Raw genomic sequence first — 23,495 nt, 5'->3', positions numbered from 1 at the left:
GTTTTTACATTTTAAATCAGATTTTTAAATTTATATTTATTTATAAAAAACAGTTTGTAAAGAACCTGGGTCAAAGATATCATCATGAATATTAATTATAACTTCTAATTATATTCTATGAATATGTTAACAGCCGTATATGGGGATGAGAGATAACAGACCTGATCAGTCCTATTGGTGATGTACATGCAGCACACAAACACACAGTCAAGCCCTTTCTTCCCACCCCCAAAAGATACAAAGACAAAGGTCAATGAATGAATAGAGGATTTGTGGGGATGGAGTAGATCTGAGCAAGGAGGAGGAGTTGGGATATAAATGCACAGGATGGGGAGGGGAGGGAATAGAAAGTGAAACCAAAAGTGAACTGAACATATTCATGCAGTCCTGAGGAAACCTTTTCCGGGTGTATCCTCCATTAAAGAAGGAAAGCATCTATCATGTAAACAAGCCATAAGAAAGACCCCATTTGGGAATATTTTAATGAAGTTCTTGTACCTATGGGTAAGAAAGGCATGCTTATGAAATGCAAACAGTGCAACAACGAAATGCAAGGCCTAGTTGCCCAAATGATACAGCATTATAAGAAGTGTGTGTCTACCTTCTAAAAATGAAACCTACATCTATCTCTAAATATGTATTAAAGTTATGTCAGACAAGAATGTACTTTTATAGAAAATTATTGTTAAATAAAATCTCCCTGACTAGTAATTTAAATCACATTGTGATTTAAATAATTAAAATCGAGTCCTTCTGTGAAGCAATTTAAGTTGTGATTTAAATCAAATCAATGCTGATGGAATATGTGTCTATGTGTCTGTACATATGTGGTATATTATTATAGGGAAACAATTCCCTTTCCCCAGAGGACTCACAGTCTGAAGAGATGCACAAAATAGACACTAGCAACCACTGGAAGGACACTGCTGGGTTTGAATAGGGCCAGTTTCTCTCCCCCACTAAATAAAAGGGAATCACCATTTTAAAATTTTTGTCTTAACAAATGTTTTACTTTGTTTTTATTCTGTTGTAAACCACCCAGAGACTTAAGTTTGGGGCAGTATAAAAATGTTTTAATAAATAAATAAATAAGAATAGCCCTGCTGGATCAGGCCCAAATCCTATCTAGTCCAGCATCCTGTTTCACACAGTGGCCCACCTCTGGGGAGCCCACAGGCAAGAGGTGAGGGCATATCCTCTCTTTTGCTGTTGCTCCACTGCAACTGGTATTGAGGAACACCATGCCTCTGAGGCTGGAGGTGGCCCACCGCCACCTGACTAGTTGCCATTGATAGACCTGTCCTTCATGAATTTGTCTAAGCCCCTTTTAAAAACCATCCAAAATGGTGGCCATCACCACATTCCATGGCAAACAATTTCATAGATTAATTATTCACTGTATTAACATATACTTCCTCTTGTCGGTGCTAAATTTCCCGACCTTCAGTTTCATGGGATGACCCATGGTTCTAGTGTTGTGAGAGAGGGAGAAAATTTTCCCTCTGTCCACTCTCTCCACTCCATGCATAATTTTATAGACCTCAATAATGTCTCCCCTTTGTTGCCTCTTTTCAAAATTAAAGAGGCCCAGATGCTGTAGGGGCATACGGTATAACCCTTATAAGGAAGGTGCTCTAGGCCCTTGATCATCTTGGTTGCCCTCTTCTGCACCTTTGCCAGTTCTACAATATCCTTCTTACGATATGGTGACCAAAACTGTACGTAGTACTCCAGATGTGGCTGCACCATAGATTTGTATAAGGGCATTATAATATTAGCATTTTTATTTTCAGTTCCCTTCCCAATGATCCCTAGCATGGAATTTGCCTTTTTTACAGCTGCCATGTATTTTGAAAGGTGTCTTTTTGTCCAGATATTTGGGATATATGCTTTTATTAAGGGAATTGCCACTTTGAAATGTGCTTTTTTGTTCAGTTATTTATTTATTTTATTTACACAGGTGTACAAATTTGTTGCTACCCTTACAGCTCATTGAAAAAGTGTTGTATGCCTCCTCAGAAGCGATTAAATGAAAAGCAATTGTCCCATGTACACCTGCATGCCTTTGATATGTCATCGAGTAAAGCAAAGCAAGTGTGAAAAGAGATAAAGTATTGCTTATTCTACAAAGATATTCTAAAGTGGCCTGGACACGTTTGTTGGTACCCCTAGAAAAGATCATAAATATTTCGATTAGAGTGATTTTTCAAATTAGCTGTTTTCTTTAATTAGTATCACACATGTCTCCAATCGTGCAATCAGTCATTCAGCCTATTTAAATGGAGAAAAGTAGTCGCTCTGCTGTTTGGTATCTTCATGTGTCCCACAATGAACATGGACCAGAGAAAGCAAAGGAGACAGTTGTCTGAGGAGATAAGAAAGAAAATGATAGACAAGCATGTTAAAGGCAAAGGCTATAAGACCATCTCCAAGCAGTTTGATGTTCCCATGACAACAGTTGCAAATATGATTAAGAAGTTCAAGGTCCATAGGACTGCAACCAACCTTCCTGGATGCGGCCACAAGAGGAAAATCGACCCCAGAATGGGCAGAAGGATGGTGAGAATGGTAGACAAAAAGCCAAGGACAACTTCCAAAGAGATACAAGCTGAACTCCAAGGTCAAGGTCCATCAGTGTCTGATCACTCCATCCATCACTTTTTGAGTGACAGTGGGCTCAATGGAAGAAGACCCAGGAAGACTCCACTGTTGAAAGAAAAACATTAAAAAGCCAGATGGGAATTTGCTAAAATGCATATTGACAAGCCACAATGCTTCTGGGAGAATGTCCTTTGGATAGATGTGACAAAACTGGAGCTCTTTGGCAAGTCACATCAGCTCTATGTCCACAGACAAAAAAATGAAGCTTTCAAAAAAAGAGAACACCATACCTACTGTGAAACATGGAGGAGGTTATGTTTGGGGGCTGCTTTGCTGCATCTGGCATGGGGTGCCTTGATTCTGTGCAGGGAACAATGAACTCTCAAGACTATCAAGACATTCTGGAGTGAAACGTACTGCCCAGTGTCAGAAAGATCTGTCTCAGTCACAGGTCATGGATCCTCCAACAAGATAATGACCCAAAACACACAGCTAAAAGCACCCAAGAATGGCTAAGAACAGAACATTGGACTATTCTGCAGTGGCCTTCTATGAGCCCTGATTTGAATCCTATTGAATATCTATGGAAAGAACTGAAACATGCAGTCTGGAGAAGGCACCCTTCAAACCTGACAAAGCTGGAGCAGTTTTCTCACTCAAGAAGAGTGGGCCAAACTACCTGTTGACAGGTGCAGAAGTCTCATTGAGAGCTACAGGAATCGCTTGTTTGCAGTTATTGCCTCTAAAGGTTGTGTAACCTAACTGGCCCTATTCACCCCCAGCACAGTAATTCCAGTGACTGATGCTGGTGTCTGTCTTATGTTTCTTTTTAGATTGTGAGCCCTTTGGGGACAGGGTTCCATCTTATTTGTTTGCTATTTCTCTGTGTAAACTGCCATGAGCCATTTTTGGAAGGGTGGTATAGAAATTGAATAAATAACAACAACAACAACAAATTAGGTTAAGAGTCTCAACATTTTTGTCAATGCCATTTTCATTTGTGTTATTATTTGAAATATTCTGTTGCATCAAAACTCTAAAGCAAAATCCGATTTTTTTAAATGCAGAATAAAAAATGATGGGTGCCAATTATGTTTGTCAGTTTCAAGTAATTTCAGAGATAATTGTGGGTTCTTCTTTTTTTTCGTGGAGGGGTACCAACACATTTGTCCACGTGTGTAGTTATTTATTTAGTACATTTATATACTGCCTTATTCAAAAAAGTCCCTAGGAGGTTCAAAATATAAAAACCATTAAAACACTAACATAATTAAAACAATTTAAAATGCAATATAAACTCTAGAAGGGGTGCCTTTTATCAGCTTCAGCTGATACGCTAGCTGCGCCCGTTTCTTGAGATAAACGACCTCAGAACAGTAGTACATATGCTGGTAACCTCCAGACTGGATTACTGCATTGTGCTCTATGTGGGGCTGCCTTTGTACATAGTCTGGAAACTACAGCTGGTTCAGAATGCGGCAGCCAGGTTGGTGTCTGGGTCATCTTGGAGAGACCATATTACTCCTGTATTGAAAGAGCTACACTGGCTGCCGATAAGTTTCCGGGCAAAATACAAGGTGCTAGTTATAACCTATAAAGTCCTAAATGGCTTGGGCCCTGGGTATTTAAGAGAATGTCTTCTTCGTCATGAACCCCACAACCTATTGAGATCATCAGGAGAGGTTTGTCTGCAGTTGCCACCGGCTCGTCTGGTGGCTACTCGGGGACGGGCTTTCTCAGTTGCTGCCCTGATGCTTTGGAATGCGCTCCCTGCTGAAATTAGAGCCTCCCCATCTCTGACAATCTTTAAAAAATCTTTAAAGACACATTTGTTCACCCAGGCTTTTAATTAAATAATGTTTTAATAGTTTTAACATTGAGGTCATTCACACAATCTAAAACTGTGTTCTACCTGGGTTTGGGAACTGTATGTACTCCCAATTTTTGATTGTGTGGAAGCAAGGTTAGAGGAAAACCTGGGTAGAAGTGATTGTGTGGAGGCAAGGTTAGAGGAAAACTCAGCTAACTGCAGTTGCCATCAACTTGGTTGGTGGTGACTCAAAACTTCTGATAGCAGGGGCGTAGCAAGGTTGGAGTGGGCCCAGAGACGAGATTTTAAAATGGGCCCCCCCACTCAAAGTCCAGGGCCTCCGCACACCCCAGGCCCCCAAGGATTTAAGTCTGATATTCCAAAATAAGTATGCTGCCTGGAAATACATTTCACTGAATACACACACGCACACATCACAATATATAGTGATATACATTGAGTACTATACATTTGTTTTACTTTTAATGCCTAGAACACACTAGAAAGATGAATGATTAAAATGGGCCCCTCGCTGCAGATTAGCCAAGGAGACTTTCAACCATGCAGGGTGAGCCTATGTTTGTTTTCTCAGAATTCTGAACAAATTCAGTCAAGTTTGATTCCAGGAGGTTTTTCACAGGAGGCTTTTAAAGCCCTTTAACACACATCTCCTCTGGAATGGAGGTGCTGCATTCACATGTTGGCGAGATTTACCCTGAAGTCCCTGCAAGTTATTGGGGAGCAGTTCACACACAAGAAAAATAAAATAAAATAAAAGCACAAGACATGCTTCACAGTTCTCACTCAGACCTTCTGGGTTGCAAAACAACTTGAACATAAGTGCATTTATAAATGAATGAATGAATGAATGAATGAATAAAATAAATATAACACTGTTTCTTCCAGAAGTTTTTGTAATTTTCTGCCATGAAACAAGCCACTTATAGGCCTTTTTAGATAGTTTTTTTTAAGCCAGCAAATTTTCCAAGCTGTTTAAAAATAAATATTCAGAGACTTCTCAGTCCCCCCCCCATATCAAAGCCCTATGGCAAGCAGATGCCTATATATCCGGGGGGGGGGGAGGAAGGTAACCACAAAAAGGAGTTCACACTCTACCTGGCAAATGCTGGGTTCCGCAGGGGTCTTCTGCTGCAGAGAACAGTGGTGGCCAGTCTGGCTGCCTCCTCCTTCCTGGCTGGCTCGGGCCCTACTGCAGTTCAGGCTTCACAGAGGCCTACACCAGGCCTCCGTGGAAGCCCCGCCCACCCGCCGATCAGCTGAGAGGCGGGAGAAAAGCAGCTCTTTGCAGCGTGTCTGCTCCCTCGATTGCCGGCCAGGAGAACAAGCTGGAGAGACGGCGAACAGGGCAAGTGGCTGAGGGGCCTTGGGGCTGGGCAGGGGGCAATGGGGAGTCACGTGAGGTGCCTCTGGGGGGCCCCCCAAGGCAGTGGGGCCCCCAGACAACTGTCTCCCCCTGCCCTATCGTTGTTACGCGCCTGTCTGATAGAGACCCCCTGCCTGCGTCCTTGGAGAAGCTGCTACCAGTCTGTGTAGACAATACTGAACTAGATGGACCAATGGTCTGACTTGGTGTAAGTCAGCTTCCTATGTTTCTATTAATGTTCTAAGCTGTTTTAGAGCCATAAGTGCTCGTGGACATCAAAACTTCTCATGACAATGAATTCCATTAGAAGTTATAAGCAACTAGTGTTTTCAGGCCCGTTAAATAACGGGCGCTAGTAAGTGATCCGGGCCCACCCCCACTCCCTCTTGCCCTCCCCCCTCCCCAGAAGTCTTGCGCTCCACCCACCACTCACCCGGCAACTTTAGTCAGTTGGGGCCCAGTCTTCCCCTTGCCACCGCCTCCACGGCCACGCTGCCGGTCCAATCTGGGCCGCCCCCGCCTAACATTCCCGGCCGGGCAAGGGCCCAAAAGTGTCTCCGCCACCGGACGTTGCCGGCGCCGCCAGGCCTCGGCGGCGGCTCCGCCGCCACCTTGGGTAGCTTTCCTCGCCGCCTCTTGCCCCCGCCCGGCTTCCTCTGGCCCCCTGCCCAGCTTCCTCTGGCCGAGACGGCGGCTCCGCCGCTGTCTCAGCCAGCTTACCCCGCCGCCTCTCTCCTTGCTTCCCAGCTTCTTCGGGCGGCCGCTTCTGGCCGCCCAACATGGCTGCCAGGTGCTGGCGGTCGTGACTCTCTTGGACTGTTCTGAGCATGCGCTCCGCGCATGCTCAGAACAGTCGAGGCACGAACGCATGCTTGGTGTCCGTCCACGGACGGACACCAAGCGTTTTATTAGAGAGGATGCTTTCTTTTGTTTGTTCTGAATGCCAGGCAGTTTTGGGAGGCTGGGCCTCTTTCATATGTTACAGGGTGCAAAGAAAGAAAGAGGAAGCAAAAATGAGAGCGAAAAGTCATGTAAACTGAGATTCTTGTCCTTAAACTCTGATTATTCTTTTTGAATTTAACAGCATTAAACAGCTTCTGTACCAATATCGCTTTTATAATGCCTGTGGGACAAATTTAGTTTTTTAAATTGTTTCTGGATTATGCAGAAATATGGATCCGAAACAACCATATTGTGTACTGTACTGAAAAGTAGGGGTTTTAATTTTGGGTGGGTTTTGTCCCCCCCCCATTTTCAGCCGTTCCGGGGGGGGGGGCATTCGGAGAGCTTCCAAAAATCGCCATCCAGAAACACCCCATTTTCGGTTTCAGAGCCAACTTGCTCTAAAGCTGAAAACAAATTGCCAGTTAACATTCTCCCTGCAGCTTCCCCCCTCCCTTCTGCCCCAGTCTGTTCCCCAGCGCTCTGTTCTCCTTCCCCGGTCTGTTCTCCACTGATTCCCTTCTGCCCAGTCCGTTCCCTGCTGTTCCGGAGGCCCCTGTCCTCTTCTCACCACTGGCTGCGCTTTCTCTCCCCGCCGGGCTCTCTCCCTCCCAGCCATTTTCACCTGTCCACCTCCTCTGCTGGGGCCCGCCGCCACCTCCTCACCCAGCTGTCTGCATCCTCCACTGCCTCCCTGCCGTGGTTGTGCCCAGTGCCACCACCGCCTCACCGCTCATAGTAAGGAGCTCTCAGCAAGCTCCCTGCCGCTCCAGAAACTCCTTGCCACTCCGCAATGCATCCAGCTCTGCCTTTGGCTGCCAATATGTAGGCCTGAAGGAAGGGAAATTCAAACTGACATGAGAGGAACTAAAAGGAGACTGAGGCTTCAACTGATCTCAAAACTGAGGTCTGAAAAATTTCCCAGAAAAAAAAGCTTCATTTCCGAAATAGCGTCTTTTTGGATAGGATTTTTTAAAAAAATCTTTTGTGTTTATCATTTTCAGTAGGTGTACAAAATGTCCAAAAGTGCCATTTTGGGACACAAAACATTTTGTGTCCGAATCAAAATGCACATCCCTACTGGAAAGCAGCCAGACAGCAGGTGGTAGACACACCATGAAAATAGAAGGAGATCATTTTTTGACACTTCAAGCAGTTAATGGCTGAAGTTTGGTACATTTTTATCTTGAAAGTCATATACAAGATATAATATACATTCACTAATGTCATTCCTGCATGTCAGATACTTTCTTTAGCAAGACTGATTGGCAGTATTAATTAGTTCTTTGTAGGTAACTGTCTTGCTTGTAATATTAGAAAATAAATATTCTTTACTTTGGATAGGTTTATACATTTGATTAAATGATGGTCCCCCTACTTCCTTTGCTTGAGTCCTAGGATTAAAGGTGTATGCAGCTGATTGCAGCAATGTAATGCAACAATTCATTCATGACTCATTTTGTAATTTTCAGCACTAAAATGTAGTTGCCTGAGATAGTCTTTCAAGCCTGGTCAAAGCTAGGTAATTATTATATTCCATTAATTGCTTTCAAGTGTAATAATTATTATTAAGGCTTCACATTTATTGAGCTAATTTGCTTCACAATTCTTTTAATCAGGGACAGATTAATTTACAACATGTACTGAAACGTTTTCAATTTGTAAATTCATTTGGACTTTTCTATAGCGAAATCTCTTGACCCACATCACCCCTCCAAGCATGCCAACTCTGTTAGATCTACTTATTACAAAGGAAATTGTGCTATGAAGGGAGTCACAGGCTGCACATTCAAACCATTTGCTCATTATTCCAAAAAAGCCAATGAAACTTATCATGAGAGTTCAGAAAATGTTATATTGACCCACACTTTTGTACAGACGTAAATAGATCCAGCCATTGTAATCAGTGGATTGTATTTTTCCCACAGTAGCATAATGCTAGAGGAATGTGTGGGAGGCATAATGCTCAGTCATGTTATTCAAGGAAATATTGTTACTCCTAGATCCTATTCCTGTTTGTTCTTATTTCTCAGATATTGAGACTGTTCCCATGTGGAGCTCCAGGATCCAACTTTTAAACCTGGCCTTTATCCAAGGTTAAGGGCACAAGCATGTCCTTAACCTGGCAGCTGGAATAGTGTGTGAGAACGCACACAGAGATGGGTGCCTAGAGCTCCCGTCTCATGGGGGCATCCCCCAATGTACTGCATTCATTGTGCAGTACATTGTAGAATACCCGGAGGCTGGGATGCAGTGTCCTGGCCAATGGAGATCTGCACTGCTACAAGCAGCATGGATCGTGTGGGCGTGTGGCAGTGCACCCAAAGAAGAGGCACACCATTGTCTGGGGGAAAGGGTGAGTTGGACCCTGCCTTCCCCCTGCCTGCCCGCATGCACGCACATGGGTCTTTTGAATACCCTTATATAGTGCTTCCCTTCTAGTAAATGGCCAATCAGTCGTCTCTTTAATTAGATGACAGGACTTACATGCAAGTAAGTGTGCTTAGGGCTGAAGTCTATAATGGTGTAATTAAGGTTTGAAATATCTGAGGCCATGTATTTTATGGCCCGGCTGGCAGCATACTTCAGACTAAGATGTCTTCTACATCCCATGGTACAATAATCACTCATGTGTTCTGGAAGTAAATTGAGTGAAGACGTTCAGTGATCATGTGATGATGACCTATTTTGACTCTGGCAATTGTTGGGACTTTATCATTGTTTTGCAATCATAAAGTTAGACATGCCAAGGACAGGGAATAACAGAAAGGTATAGAGCGGAGAGCATCACTTCTCCAAGTTTTCCCCTCCTCCAGAATTTGCTTTAGAAAGTAAGAAAACATATTCCCAGGACACCAGATTTGGTACTCATGCAGCAGACCTACAGACCTACTAATCCAAGGCACACAGTCTTCCTAGCACAAATGTTAAGATAATAAACATTGATTTGTGGCTGTAAAAATAGATCTGACTTGTGAGATTGCTTTACAAAACAAAAGTATTTAATGGTTCTTATTTCGTTCTAGAGGACTATTACTAAGAAATATTGCAAGTGTACATGTACAGCTCTTGGTATGTATGCTCATATGAGTAGCTGGGTGAGGCTGCTCTTGCCATCTGCCCTAATACTTACTTAGCCACTACTCATTATTCTGTCCCTTGAGTGGATTTGCTGACTCACTGGACAGACATGGTTAACAGGTATTTAAGTGGTTTCACATCTCTCTTGCCATAAACAGTAGAGTTGTAGTGTTGAAGTGCCCTGCATTCAAAATCATCTAGTTTTTACTTGTCAGACACATACACACAAAAGCACCAATGGCTTATGCATGAGATATATCTTTTTGTCACTATTTCTCCCCTATGTCTCATTCAGATCCAGCAGCAAGACCACAAGCAGCAAGCTTGTAAAGTGATTAAACTCATTTTCTTCATTTACTGTGGCGCCAGCTTGCTACGTTCTTTATAAAAACTAGCTCAGTCATGTGTCCGGGGTGAGCTAAAGATTCCAGATGCAGATTATTACTCTCCCACTAATTATCTTAGCCATGCTCTAGTCAGAGCTGGAACCAAACATTGACAGGGAGAATTTATTTTCTTCCTCTTAATTTTTTTTTTAATCTTGTAGGTTGTATTTAGATTGCCAATGTTCCCACTGCAGGTATAGGTGCTGTGGGAAACTGAATAATAAATAGTCATGTGAAAGGTCCCAGTACTCAACTGGGGCACTTTGATTATAACAAATATGTGGTGATTCTGGAGTTCAGAGCCAGCCCTTCCACTATGAAGACCTAGGTGCTTGCTTAGGGCACCAATTCCAAGGGGGCACTGCAGCTCCTTGGGTGGAAGTTGAGTAGGCAGGACATGTCTCCTAGCTGGTGCCTGGCTTGCTTTTCTCCTCCTGTGTCACTGACCACTCTCTACCTCACTCTGCTGTTGCAGCTGCTCAGCTCAGGCAGGAGTCTCCATCCTCATTTCTCAAAATAGGAAGTAAATGGTATGTACAATGGTTGGGTGACTTGGCTATGGTTGGGCCTGGTTGGTCTCAAAGGGAAGTTCCTCACAGTGCCATTAAAAGATGCCTCTCAGGGAGACAGAGAAGTTGGTTGGCCCTGAGGAGCTCAGGTTTTGCACAGCTGAGGGGAGGGAGGGGTCAGGGATAGAGGAAGGACTAGTGTTGGGCAGTTTCCAAGCTCCTCAACTCTTTTCCTTCTCCTACTGTATCCCCAAACCAGCATGGGTTAGTCATTTGCTGGTCATCTGTCTGGACTGGTGGGCTGGTCATTCCATCTGGCCAATGAGCCGCCTGCATGGCTCAATTTAAAGCTGCAGCTCCACACCTTTTGGCTGTGGGGCGGGAGAGGGCACCAAAGTCAAGCTTTGTCTAGAGCACCAAAAACCCCAGGGTGGCCCTGCTGGTGTTGTTCACAGCCTCTTTCAGAAGTGGTCTAAAACATTTGCCACAACAAAATGTTTTGTTACCTGATACAAAGGTGTTCCCCAGCATTACCCTGGGAGGCAGCTCTCGCGCTGTGTGCTTCTTCATTGGTACCCTGATAACATTCTACTTGGCTCTAGATCATTTGTATGGCCCAGTTGCGCATAACCCTCGTTATACCTGAGTGCACTTGGTTGGCTGCTGTGTGAGGCAGGAGGCTGGACTGGAAAGGCCTTAGCCTGATTCAACAGGGCTTTTCCTATGTTTTTCAAAAGACATTATTGTGCAGAGGGAAACTGGCAGTCTGAAACAACTCAAGTCTTTAGTTAAAAAAAAACCCTTTTCTTACTAAAAGTAGTAGTCAAATACGAAGCAAACTCACTTGTAGGCTAGGTTTATGAATTAGCTGACAGTGGACTAATATGTTTTCCAGTTAGTCATTAGTTGTCTGTTTTATTATTTTAATAATACCAGAAGTAATTTTATTTTAACCACAAGACCATAATCTGAAGCTCAAATAAATGAGGATGTTATTTAGGAAGGGTTACATTGATATGGGGATTAGTGGAAAGGACAGCCAGTAAATCTGAGGTAGCAGTGGCCTTTTATTTTGCATAACTACAGTTTGAATACAGTTTGTCAGGATCCACGGTCCATGATATTTCTTGTTGTACATAATTAACACTTTTAATGATAGTGCTTAAAAAATCTTCATTAGTAGTAGTGGTGGTAGTAGTAGTAGCAGCCATTGCAAATAAATAGACATAAGATGTAATACAGCATCTTTCTGACATTTTATGTCTTTTTATTTGCAGTGGCAGCCAGTAAATGGTTCACTAGTTGGAGACACTGAGTGCTATAATGGGGCTATCAAGTGGAGAGTGGAATCCCCTCCCTTACTTGTAACATAGGTGGTGGCTGTAGAGGCAAGGGATACCTCAGCCAGTCCTATGCAAGTGCACAGTTGCTGACATAGGATAGCCACCTTCTCTGGCATCAGCAGCCTGCACCTACACTGGGGATGGCTATCCTGTTAGCAACAACATGCTTGCACTGTGCTGACTGAAGAGTTACCTTCCTCCACTGCCACCTCTCAGCATTTACAATTAAGGACAGGAACTCCCACCCTCCTCTGCTCAATAACCTCACAGGAGCAGTTCCAGCTGGCAGACCATCTTCCTGGCCATGGCTGTTGTTAGATTGAAATACAGCCTTTCAACTTACTGGTTATCCTCCAGGCGACAAGGGAGGTCCGGTTATGGCTACCACTGACTCATTTGGTGGCTCCTCGGGACTGGGCCTTCTCTGTGGCTGGCCCGGGGCTCAGGAATGCACTCCCTGTTAAAATCAGAGTTTCTACATCTCTGGCTGTTTTTAAATAGACCCTCAAGATGCACCTGTTTTTAAATTAGTTTAAATTGTATTTATATCATAATTGTTTTAATCATTTTATCCTATTTTTATATTTGTTGTATTTTAACTTATGTATACCACCTAGGGATGCACATGCCAAGTGGTATAGAAATATGATAAATGAATGAATGAATAATAAACTTAATTATTAATTAAGCCAAGACTTTATATAAAGAAGGGTATTATATAATTATATAAAGAAGGGTACCAAGTATAATGATATTGTACAGCTCTAGGATTCTAAATCATTTACATAGTGTATTAGAGACATAATTGTACCAGATATCCTGGAAATCTAAATAAATTAAAAGCACATTAAATGAGAGAGTGAAAGTCTATGGACCATTAACAATGAGAAGATTGTTATAATAATAATACCAAGGCAAAATAACATTATAATTATCTTCATTTATGGAAGCAATCTGCCTTGGGTATAGTTTATAATGCCAAATACAAATAAAGGGAATCTCACAAAGGATCTCACCTTGGACTCTAGGTTTCTGTGCAGTCACTTTGCTACAATAATTATATCTCGTGGTGACACCAATGGCTCTGTTGTATTGGTGTGACTGCCTTCTTCTTGCCCACCACTCTACCAGTAGCTGTGTCACCAAATGTCAGGTTTTCTTGGATTAGCCCAGCCCAGCTGCCACGATAAAGCTGCAACCTTGGACCCTGCCAGAGAATAGGGTGCAGTGGTTATAAGGCTCCTCAGCAGAAGCTATTGTGGCTGCTTCTACCACTCATAGCAGCATCATTGGTTGTTCTGTCATACCTAGGTCATGCAGTCACTGGTATACCATGTAGGCACTCACAAGGGGCTGTGGGAGCACCATGCAGTGCACCACAATGCTGCATGGCACAGCAGAATTGTGGGTTTAAGTCACAAGACCTATATTTAATGTGCTCAGTAGTAGAAATGTAATAGTACAGGTTGCAGTTTATAAAAATTTTAATTACAAATTAACTATGTGATCAAATGTTGACATATGTCTAAGTGCTGACTTATATCCATGGAGAAATATGCTAGAATTAAAGTTGGGGAAGACAGGAGAGATTAGTTTTTTGTACTGTAGTGTTCTGTACAGCTATATAAACCAATCAGAAGCAGGAACTCAAGGACAAGAAGTTGGGTATAAAAATGACAGCAGAGGTCAAGAGCAGTGGTTTTAAACTGCATTCCAGAGATCCCTGGAATTTCTTGGAAGCTTCTCAGTCACTCCCCAGTGAGAAGATTAGCAATTGCAGACATGTTTCCCTGAAAGACAACTTGTCCCCAATTCAGCTGTTAGAGAGTGTTAGTTATGTTGTAGCATGCTGTCATGTCCCCGGAATCAGATCCCCCTCAACGGAATTGAGGTGAAAGACTTGAGGGACAATTTTGGAAGCTCCCATGACAGACTTCAGATGCCCCCATGCCACCAGAACCCTTTGCACCAATGTAATATGGGGAACAGGTTCCACACCTAACAGCCCAAGGATACAGCTCTACCCTTGTCCTCTAGCTTGAAGGAGTACCTTGAGGACCCAATAGTTGATGCAGAAGCCCCACCTCCAGTATTGTCAAAGTCTGTGCCTGTAAAATCAGGCACAGTCCCCCAAAGTCATAGATGCTGCCCCATTCTCCAGACAGGGAAGCAGAGCCCAAGAATGGTAGTCTAAGCTCAGAGGTACTTAAGAGCTCAGTGTGCCTCTGGCTGGTGTCAATTCAACTTGTTGCCTCAGACCTCTTCAAACCTGCAAACCTTATTACAGAATCTTCCTGGCAGTGCTGAGTTAATTAACTCTGCAATGTCACAGAAAAGATTGATCCTTATTCAGACCACAAAAAATAGAATCACACAATTATACATTCCAATTCAACTGTTTTGTGTTCTAATTCCAGGCTGCGCCATAGGTCATTGATGATGTGTTGGATTGGTTTTTACCTTGGATTTTAGATAACATGTAATGTTCTGACATTTTCTCTTCTAGGTCTGTCTTGTTGTAGGTTCTTCCTGGGTACCTGGGTCTGATCAATTTGCTTTTTCACTCATTGGATGAATATTGTAATTTTAGGGATGCCTGTTGTAAATCTGTAGGAGTTGATGAACTGTAAACAATGTATCATGTGGTGTGTTCTGAATGAATGCCAAATTATATTCTGTAGGTATATATAGTGAGTGGGTTTTTTTTATAAGGTGGTGCTTATAAGTCCATCCAAAAGTGAACCTGTTCCACTGAGAAGTTTAAGATCAGGTTGGTAGTGGTGTGAAGGTTGTTGAAGTTCTGGTGGAATTTCTCAAGGCCCCCCTGTCCATGGGTCTAGAGATGATGAAGATGGTATTCATGTCTGTCAAACAGATGAGATGTTTTGGGGTAGAGGTGCTGGGAAAGCATAATGCAACCACAAATATTTTGGCATACTGTGGAGCTATGTGAGTTCCTATGGTAAAGCCATTAACTTGAGAATACTTCAGTTTCAATCACAACTTGCATATAAAGTGACAAAGCATGGTAGCCAGGTTTGCAGCAGTATCATCAAGGATAGTCCAGTGAGGTTGCTAAAATTGTAAGGAGGAGCATCCTATGTGTCATAGGATGAGATGCAAAAGAAAAAAAACCCATAAAATGGCACTTTTAAAAAGCATCTGTTAATTTTTGTGGTGTACATGTCCCGCAGCATAAGGCAGGCATTGCAGAACTGCCTGTGCCATTGTGGGGCTTTAGTACTACTTCAACTGGGAATAATGGAATTAGTGTACAACAATCACTCAAAAGGTAAATAGTTCCAATACTGGCTTCTTGCACAGCACCATCACCACATGTGAGAGCCCCACAGCGGCATAAGTGGTTCTGCAATGGCCACTTTACACTGTGGGAGATGTAAGCCTGTGTTTCTTATGGCTAGGAGAACATTTGAACAAAATGTATCTGTTTGCAGTTGTATTTTCCAAAGGTAATAAACAAGTCCCTTTGAACTTAGGGACTCAAAGGATGTTATGTGTGTGAGTTTCTTAGGTAAAATAAGCACTTTTCATAACTGGCATTTTCTGTGACTTTGGGGGAGTTCTAATCTCAAGACCTTGAGATCTTTGTTGGAGAAGCCCAAGACAGAGGCATATGCCAGCTTGAATTTATGGAGGATGGGGAATTGTTTGCTCAAAGGGCCACTGGTGCACCACAGTAAAGCCTACCTATTTATAATGTAAACATGATTGCCTTTAACTGTAAATATTGAAATAAGGCATCATGCCTGCAGCCCAACGATATGCGTGTTTATTCAAGTAAGTCCTGATTAGTTCAGTGACACTTATTTCCAGGTAAATGTGCATAGGATTGCATCCTTAGTTAATAAACAGTTGTGTTAGGTAGGTGCTATTTCCTTATATGATGACTTCACAGTGAAAGTAACTATCACCAATGTGATGGGGGGTGGGGAATAGCTACTGGGAGCATATTATTCCATCATGAAGCTACAAAAGTCTTGCCTTCTTTCTATGCAGCACTGCCATTTCAAAACACTGATATGATATGTCTGATACAAATGATATTCTGTGACTGGTATAGAGATGGTTTTAATGTGTTAAAATGGAAACAGATTAAAGAAGCAGAGTTTCTCCTTTCTCAACTTCCTACTCAACAAAAATGTCTGTGGGCAAAAATCACTTTACTTTTGCACCATGTCTGTTTGAATACACATTGCTGCCTTTCCTTCCCAGTTGCATTTTTTTCCTGTTGCTCATTGTACTGGGACAGTCCCACATGAATGTACAAGAGTAAATATATTGTGAGAGATTAAAAAGTAAATTAGTTGCCTATGATGGCTCATCCCTCACAGATGAACCATCCTCAGATCATTGTGCTGGCAGAATCCAAAATGTACTAGCATGGCAATGTAATCCTTTGATATTTACTCAAAAGGAAATCTCACATGATTCAATGGGACTTGCTCCCAAGTAAGTGTGCAAAGGACTACAGCAAGGAAATGAAACGAACATTAAATAGTATTTGAAAGAACAGAAAAATGAAGCAAATATTAATACACTGTAATCAATGTGAGCCTAAACCATACTGCACGTACAGATATCCTATGGTGCTCACATTGCCTTAAATTTTATTTTTCTGTTGCAGTCCCAAAAGCATACCTTGCCAAAGAGTCTCCTGTGATAGCATGTATTTCATTAGTCCATTTTTATACGCTGATTTAACATCAACATCCTGCATGACTTGCAGAGATAGATGGTTGTAATATTTTTCCAAACAACAGATGAACCAGTAATTAAAGTCTAGCCACAGGCCTTACTGCATTGCCATAGCAGGAAGAAACCAAAACCAACCAAACTACACTTAACTTGTTTCTTTACGATTAAACCAAACCCTGACCTTGATCCTACAATATATAAAGAGCTTTAGATACTGAAGTTGTCTACATTTAGCACCTATGTAATGGCTGTGGGGTCATGGGAAGGTGACAGATACTATCATGTATTTCTTGCTGTGGATGATTAATTACAAAGAAAGGTCTTTGCATGGATGAGAACTAGAAAATTCAGCAGATATGCTAAGCCACATGCATTGTCAGGCAGTGACTGTAGCGCCTCTGTTCTAGCCACTGAATGCCTCTTATGTTTAATATGCAATTCCTTGCACAGCATAGCTGTAAGAGCAACAAAATTTCAGTACAACCAAGGACCAGAAATTTTCTTCTCAAATAAATATTGCCATCAAAATCCTAAGTTTTATGTATGATACTATAATCAAAATTATATAGTGTAACTTTGTTCCCTAAACTACACAGATGGTGCTTAAATGTATGGATTTATTATCACATTTGGCATATATAATTTATAGCATTAAAAAGGTGAAACATCTTGCAGTATGCATGTAAAGATTACGATTTATTGTCCGGGAATCCTTGGACAATTTTATCAAAAGCCCATTTCCAGGTAGTGTTTTTCTGTAATAAATCATATAGCAGAAATCTACCAGTGGACACCAGGAAGTGATAAATGAGAGTCGAGGAAAGAGGGTCATCACAGGTTTGGTGGATTTTTTGTCCCATGACCTGTCATTGGCAGAAATCAATTTATTATCATTCACAGATTATTTTTTACCTACTCACTGTGTTTTCCATATCAGTGCTACTGAAAATAAAATGAAAGCTTGGTGAAATACAGGATTTCAGATTCCATAGAAACAGAGAGATGTTAAAGACCATAAGACACAAAAATATGAGTATGAAACTAATGTTTGTTTTTGTGTCTTAGGACTGCTTATCATATTCTACAGTTGCAAATATGTTTTATCATTGTATGTATACATGGAAAGGAGGCATGGCCAATCTCGGTTCCAGTTGCACTTGTCTATATGATACAGGCTATACTTACTGCATATAGATGCTGTAGTTTATGGGACTACTGAGAATGAATGTGTTCCTATTAAAATGCATAGTGTGAAGAGATCCTGTAGACTTTAGAAATACCTCATTTTCATCCTTTTAGTTCTGTTTTTGAAGTTGAGTGTGTTCATACTTCTTTTTTAAAAAACAATTATGATTGCAAAATCAAGGAGCTCTTCTCACGATCAGTGAGAAGAGCTCCGTGGAGGTCTGTGGGGAGAATGGGTTTGACTCACCCTCTCCACAGATGATTGAGCTCTCTTCCTTGGGCAGGCAGATCACCCGTCCAGATGACTGGCAGTGCTCCTGGCAGCTCTGGGGGTTGGGGTGCCAGGATGCTTCGCCACACTTAGGCCTGCCCCCTCCAGCTTCGATAATGCAGCGTGTGAGTGCGTGGTGCATTATGGCGATCCCCCCTGCCCCTCGAGTGTGCCAGCTGTGGCTGAAAGCAGTCATGGCTGACACACAATTACAAAAATGAGGTCGCAACAGCTCGCTCCCTTAACCTCATTTAAGAGGGTGGCTAATTAAGCAGGTTTGCCACCATGTAGCCACTGGGATCAGGCCCGATCCTGGCGGTTCACACAAGTGTGCAAAGCTGGGCTGAGTTCCCTTAGCCAATTTTTCACGCTCATGTGAATAGCCTCCTAGGCTATCTTAATGCCTTCAGTTTACATTGATGGAACTAAAGGATGCTAAATATGCATCTTCTTATCAGTGCATTAAGATGTGAGGTGTCATCCATAGGTTGGTCTATTTCATGCTGTTGGATAAAGCTGGTGACAGGAAAGACAGAGAGGATTATCCTAGGAAGGCCTGGCTTTGTCATCTGTAGACAGGCCCTGTGAATAAATCACTGATCTTACACTTTCCTTATCCTGCAGAGCCCCCCATTGTGGGATGGAACTAGCAGGATCTCTGGGATGGGGAAGAGTTGGGCAGATTGAGGATTGCAGGGAAAGGAGAAAGTTGCATACTCATGAGATTTTCTTCCATGAGAGAAATGTTGGGTGCCCCAGGTTTATCAGTGGAAATGGATCTACTACTTCTGTCCTGCCATGGTGAATCACAGCATTCCTAGGACTGTCTAGAAATACAGGGATTGGGAGAAACATTTTCCAGATCACTGCTAGATAGAAATTGGTACATTTGATCTTCAGGAAAAGTCAAGGTCACCAACACTGACTGAAACTATTCCCTCAATTTTTTCACATCATTAAAATCGCAAGGATTGCTTTCAATAATGTCCTGGAAATTGATGCTGATTCCTGGAGATTACAGACCATTCCTGGAAGGTTGGTAACTCTAAACCAAATCTTCATTTATTATTTTTACATTTATATCCTGCTCTTCCTCCAAGGAACCCAGAGAAGTGTATATGGTTGTGTTTATCCTCACAACAACCCTGTGAGCTAGGTTAGGCTGAAAGATAGGTGACTTGCTCAGAGTCACCCAGTGAGTTTCATGGTGGAATGGGACTTGAACTTAGGTGTCCCCCATTCCTGGTCCAACACTCTACACCACAAGGTGTTAAAAACTACCATATTGCACAATACTGGGAAGTTTATTATTTAATTGTGACAAAACACAATTGGTTGATTTAAAATATGTATATCCTGCCTTTCTAATAAAACACACTGAGGCTATTCCCACACCCAGCCAAAACTGGGCTAAGGGAGCCCAGCTCTGTTTCGGCTGGGCGTATGCTGCAATGGGAGCCAAATGGCTCCCGGCTGCAAGCCAGCTTAAATGCCCCCCACCTTAAACGAGGTTTAAGCATGTGCTCTGCTAACCCCGTTTTTCTGATCGTGTGTGGCTGCGGCGTGGAGACCTCCTAACCCCACTGCCCCAACCGGCTCCATGATGGAGCCAGTAATCGTCTGGCTGCCCACCCAGGGATGGCTTCTTGCTCTTGTGCAAAGAGAACAGGTCAAGCCCACTCTCCCCACAAACCCCCTTCAGGTTCTCAACACTGCTTATGTGGAGAGCCTTACTAAGTGGCTCACAACAGTTAAATACAACAATAAAATACAAGCTAAATGCGGGGGGTGGGGGTTGGAGGGGAGCAAGTGACCAGAGTTTGGCATGATCCAAGAGGCTAAGGTGAACACATTGACAGTGATCTCATTACTATGTTCATGATGCAAAACTTCATAAGGACTAAATGCCTTCATCACTAAGGAACCTAAAATTGCATCCAAAGTGTTTTCTCCCATAAGAGTGTATGTTTATCTCTAAGGAATATTTTCACAAGACAGTTCAGAATGGATGTAACTTCCTCATTAAGCCTGCCAGTTCCACGTGGGTAGCAGGTGCTGAAATACCACAAAATGTAGCACTTGACCTATGTTATTCCATTAGAGAGTATTGTGCTTCAATGCAGGTGATTTCCTGTCACACCGCATTAGTATGTGTGCAGTTACATTGCACAATCAAGGATTATAACATGATGTATGCAGCCAGCAAATACTGAGGGGTTGCCAGACCTGTCTAACGTTTTTCCTCCTGATATTAATTGCTATATCATACTAACAAAAATCAAAAGATTTGTTCAGAAAAGGTATCAGCTATTATTCGGTAATGATTAGGGAAGATGTCTTGTGCAAGTCACATGAGCTGCTACATGTCTCAACCTTATAACTGGTAACCAAATAATCTGGGGTGTGGGTGGGGTGGGGAGGATGGTTTAGGACCAAACACTGGGGGATAGAATAGAATATCCCAGGGTTTCTCTGTTGTTTTAGTGATTATTCAAAGTAGCTATGTAAGTGGGAAGAAGGGATTGGGGAAGTGGATCTTGGGAGATGATTCAAGACCCTTCCCCAAAATTGAATTTGCTGGAATTAATTCACCCTCCAAAGCTACTGATTGCCCCATGGGTGGAAATGTCAGTTACATCTTTTGTGTGTGCATGTGATTTGGATCAGGAAAATGGCATGGAGGATGGTTTAATGCCTTCTCCCCCAGCACAATTTCCTTGATCTGATTCCGGATCATCACCCACCCCTGCCCATGGTGTTTTGTTTTGTTTTGTTTAACACATTAAAAACAACCAATAAAAAGATTAAAACATTTCAACAATTAAAATTTAAAACGTTAAAACTATTACAACACAATTAAAACAATATCTAATTAAAAGCCTGGGTGAACAAATGCGTCTTGACTGCCTTTTTTAAAGTTGTAAGGAAAGGGGAGGCTCTTATTTCAACAGGGAAGTGTGTTCCAAAGCCTTGGGGCAGCAATGGAGAAGGCCCGTCCCTGATTAGCCACCAGACGAGCCAGTAGCAACTGCAGACGAACGTCTCCAGATGATCTCAGTGTCAATGGGGTTCATGACGAAGAAGACGTTCTCTTAAATACCCAGGGCCCAAGCTGTTTAGGGCTTTATAGGTTTCTTGTACTTTACCCAGAAACTTATTGGCAGCCAGTGTAGATCTTTTAAGATAGAAGTGATATGGTCTCTCCAAGATGACCCAGAGACCAACCTGGCTGCCGCATTCTGGACTAACTGCAGTTTCTGGACTACATACAAAGGCAGCCCCACATAGAGAGCATTGCAGTAGTCAAGTCTGGAGGTGACCAGCAGATGTACTACTGTTATGAGGTCATGACATTTATTTTTTGACAAAAATAAATTAGATATCATGTCACAGATCTCCAAGCATCACATCTAGTTTGGTCTGCCCTCGTTGCATTTGAATGGGAGATTAGAAGTGTGAGCACTGCAAGATATTCCCCTTAGGGGATGGAGCTGCTCTGGGAAGAGCAGAAGGTTCCAAGTTCCCTCCCTGGCATCTTCAAGATAGGGCTGAAAGAGATTCCTGCCTGCAACCTTGGAGAAGCCGCTGCCAGTCTGTGTAGACAATACTGAGCAAGATGGATCAGTGGTCTGACTCAGTCTATGGCAGCTTCCTCTATTCCTGTGGGAAGAGAGCTGGTCTTGTGGTAGCAATCATAACTTGTCCCCTTACCTAAGCAGGATCCGCCCTGGTTGCATATGAAAGGGAGACTAAAAGTGCGAGCACTGTAAGATATTCCCCTTTGGGGATGGAGCCACTCTGGGAAGAGCATCTAGGCTCCAAGTTCCTTCTCTGGCATCTCCAAGATAGGGCTGAGAGAGATTCCTGCCTGCAACCTTGGAGAAGCCGCCGCCAGTCTGTGAAGACAATACTGAGCTAGATAGACCAATGATCTGACTCAGTATATGGCTGCTTCCTGTGTTCCTATGTTCCATAGGGCTGCCTGCAACCCTGGAGGAGAAGCTGCTACCCGTCTGTGTAGACAATACCTAGCTAGATAGACCAGTGGTCTGAGTTGGTATATGACAGCGTCCTATGTTCCTATGACCCTGACATGCTTAGTTTTCCTGTGCTAAATATCAGCGATTGGTGGGCCTGATCCAGATTGAGACCATGGTGAGGGCTTAACCCTCCCCCCACCCACTGTGGTTTCATTTCAGATGATGACCCCACCCTGCAGCTGTTATATGATGCCAGGACTTTTCCTCCCTGAGACAAATAGCAGCTGCGAGGGGATGGTCTGGATCAGAACCATGGTGGGGCAAAGGGTTAATATTTCCTTTCTCCCCCATTGCAATCCTGATCTGGATTGCCCACTGTGCTGCTGCAGTTTACACAGAAACACTAAATACATCAGGGCCAAGCACACTGCTCACATAGAACAGTGATTCACATATATGCATGAGGTAGACTCTTCTGAATAGCATTAGTCCTTATGCTTTCAGTGCCAAGAAACCTTTGTGAATGTAAAATTGAACTGTACCTCCAAGTTTAATTCAGGGGGGGGGAAGATTTTCATACAGTTGGGAAATACTGTTCAAGACAGATCCAGTGGTTGGATCTGTAATATAGACTTGCATCACAAGGAAGAGGGGCAAATTTAGATGCCCATACAGCCAGGGCCGGACTGGGGGCACTGAGAGGGCGGTGGAATGTATGTGGAGAGGGTGCCAAGTTTTGAGCAGAATAGGAAATTAATGGTGGGAGTTGGGGCGCTGCGCGGGTAGGGCGCACCGGGAATATGCCCTGTTGCCCTGTGGGCCAGTCTGAGCCTGCATACAGCTTGTGCAACCCACCTCATCCTATTCAAGCTCTTCTTTAGTGGAACCCACAAATATGGACATCAGACACTTGTGCATCCAGTTCTCAGCACTTCTTATAACATCTGAAACTGCTGAAATTCTCTGCAATCTACTGATCAGTTTTAGAGCGAACTCTGCAGCTATATCATGTTTCTAATGCTTAGACATCTAATTGGGATATTGTTCTGTACATGCTGTTAGACATGGTAGTGACAAGAAGAATCTTAGCCAATGCTGGCAGCCAGCCAGTACATACCTTCCTGGAACAAAGTGCAGGGTAATTAAAGAGCAAGCACTGAAGGTACACTGCAGAGAGACACAAAAATAGCCATCAGTAAAGTGCCAGAGAACATATTTCTTCGTAATATCCAAGGATTGTTCCATTCACTTTAAAATGTCTTTCATTAAAGGATATTTTCTTCTCTC

General features: G+C 42.8%; 1 protein-coding gene and 1 long non-coding RNA gene across 5 annotated transcripts in view; one reads left to right on the top strand and one right to left on the bottom strand.

Moving 5' to 3' along the window:
- Nucleotides 1-2,178: 2,178 nt before the first annotated feature.
- LOC128329798 (uncharacterized) lies at nucleotides 2,179-5,703 on the bottom strand. Its single transcript, XR_008309795.1, has 3 exons — nucleotides 5,528-5,703; nucleotides 2,506-2,706; nucleotides 2,179-2,365 (listed from the first exon to the last, which is right to left on the bottom strand). It is a non-coding gene; the product is annotated as an uncharacterized LOC128329798 (long non-coding RNA).
- A 130-nt stretch (nucleotides 5,704-5,833) lies between these two features.
- The window catches only part of SP4 (Sp4 transcription factor), a 302,392-nt gene continuing 284,730 nt past the window's right edge, over nucleotides 5,834-23,495 (top strand). For 2 of the 4 annotated variants that reach the window (XM_053261505.1, XM_053261506.1), the window contains exon 1: nucleotides 5,834-6,003. The gene's annotated coding sequence lies outside the window, so the exon portion shown is untranslated. Of the gene's footprint in view, nucleotides 6,004-8,234; nucleotides 8,260-23,495 lie in introns of those variants that run through there. The other 2 variants (XM_053261504.1, XM_053261509.1) reach the window with 1 other exon arrangement.

The sequence above is a fragment of the Hemicordylus capensis genome, chromosome 6, assembly GCF_027244095.1.
Source record: "Hemicordylus capensis ecotype Gifberg chromosome 6, rHemCap1.1.pri, whole genome shotgun sequence".
NCBI lineage: Eukaryota > Metazoa > Chordata > Lepidosauria > Squamata > Cordylidae > Hemicordylus > Hemicordylus capensis.
The sequence above is the reverse complement of the archived record's forward strand: the minus strand, read 5'-3'. Positions and strand labels throughout refer to the sequence as shown.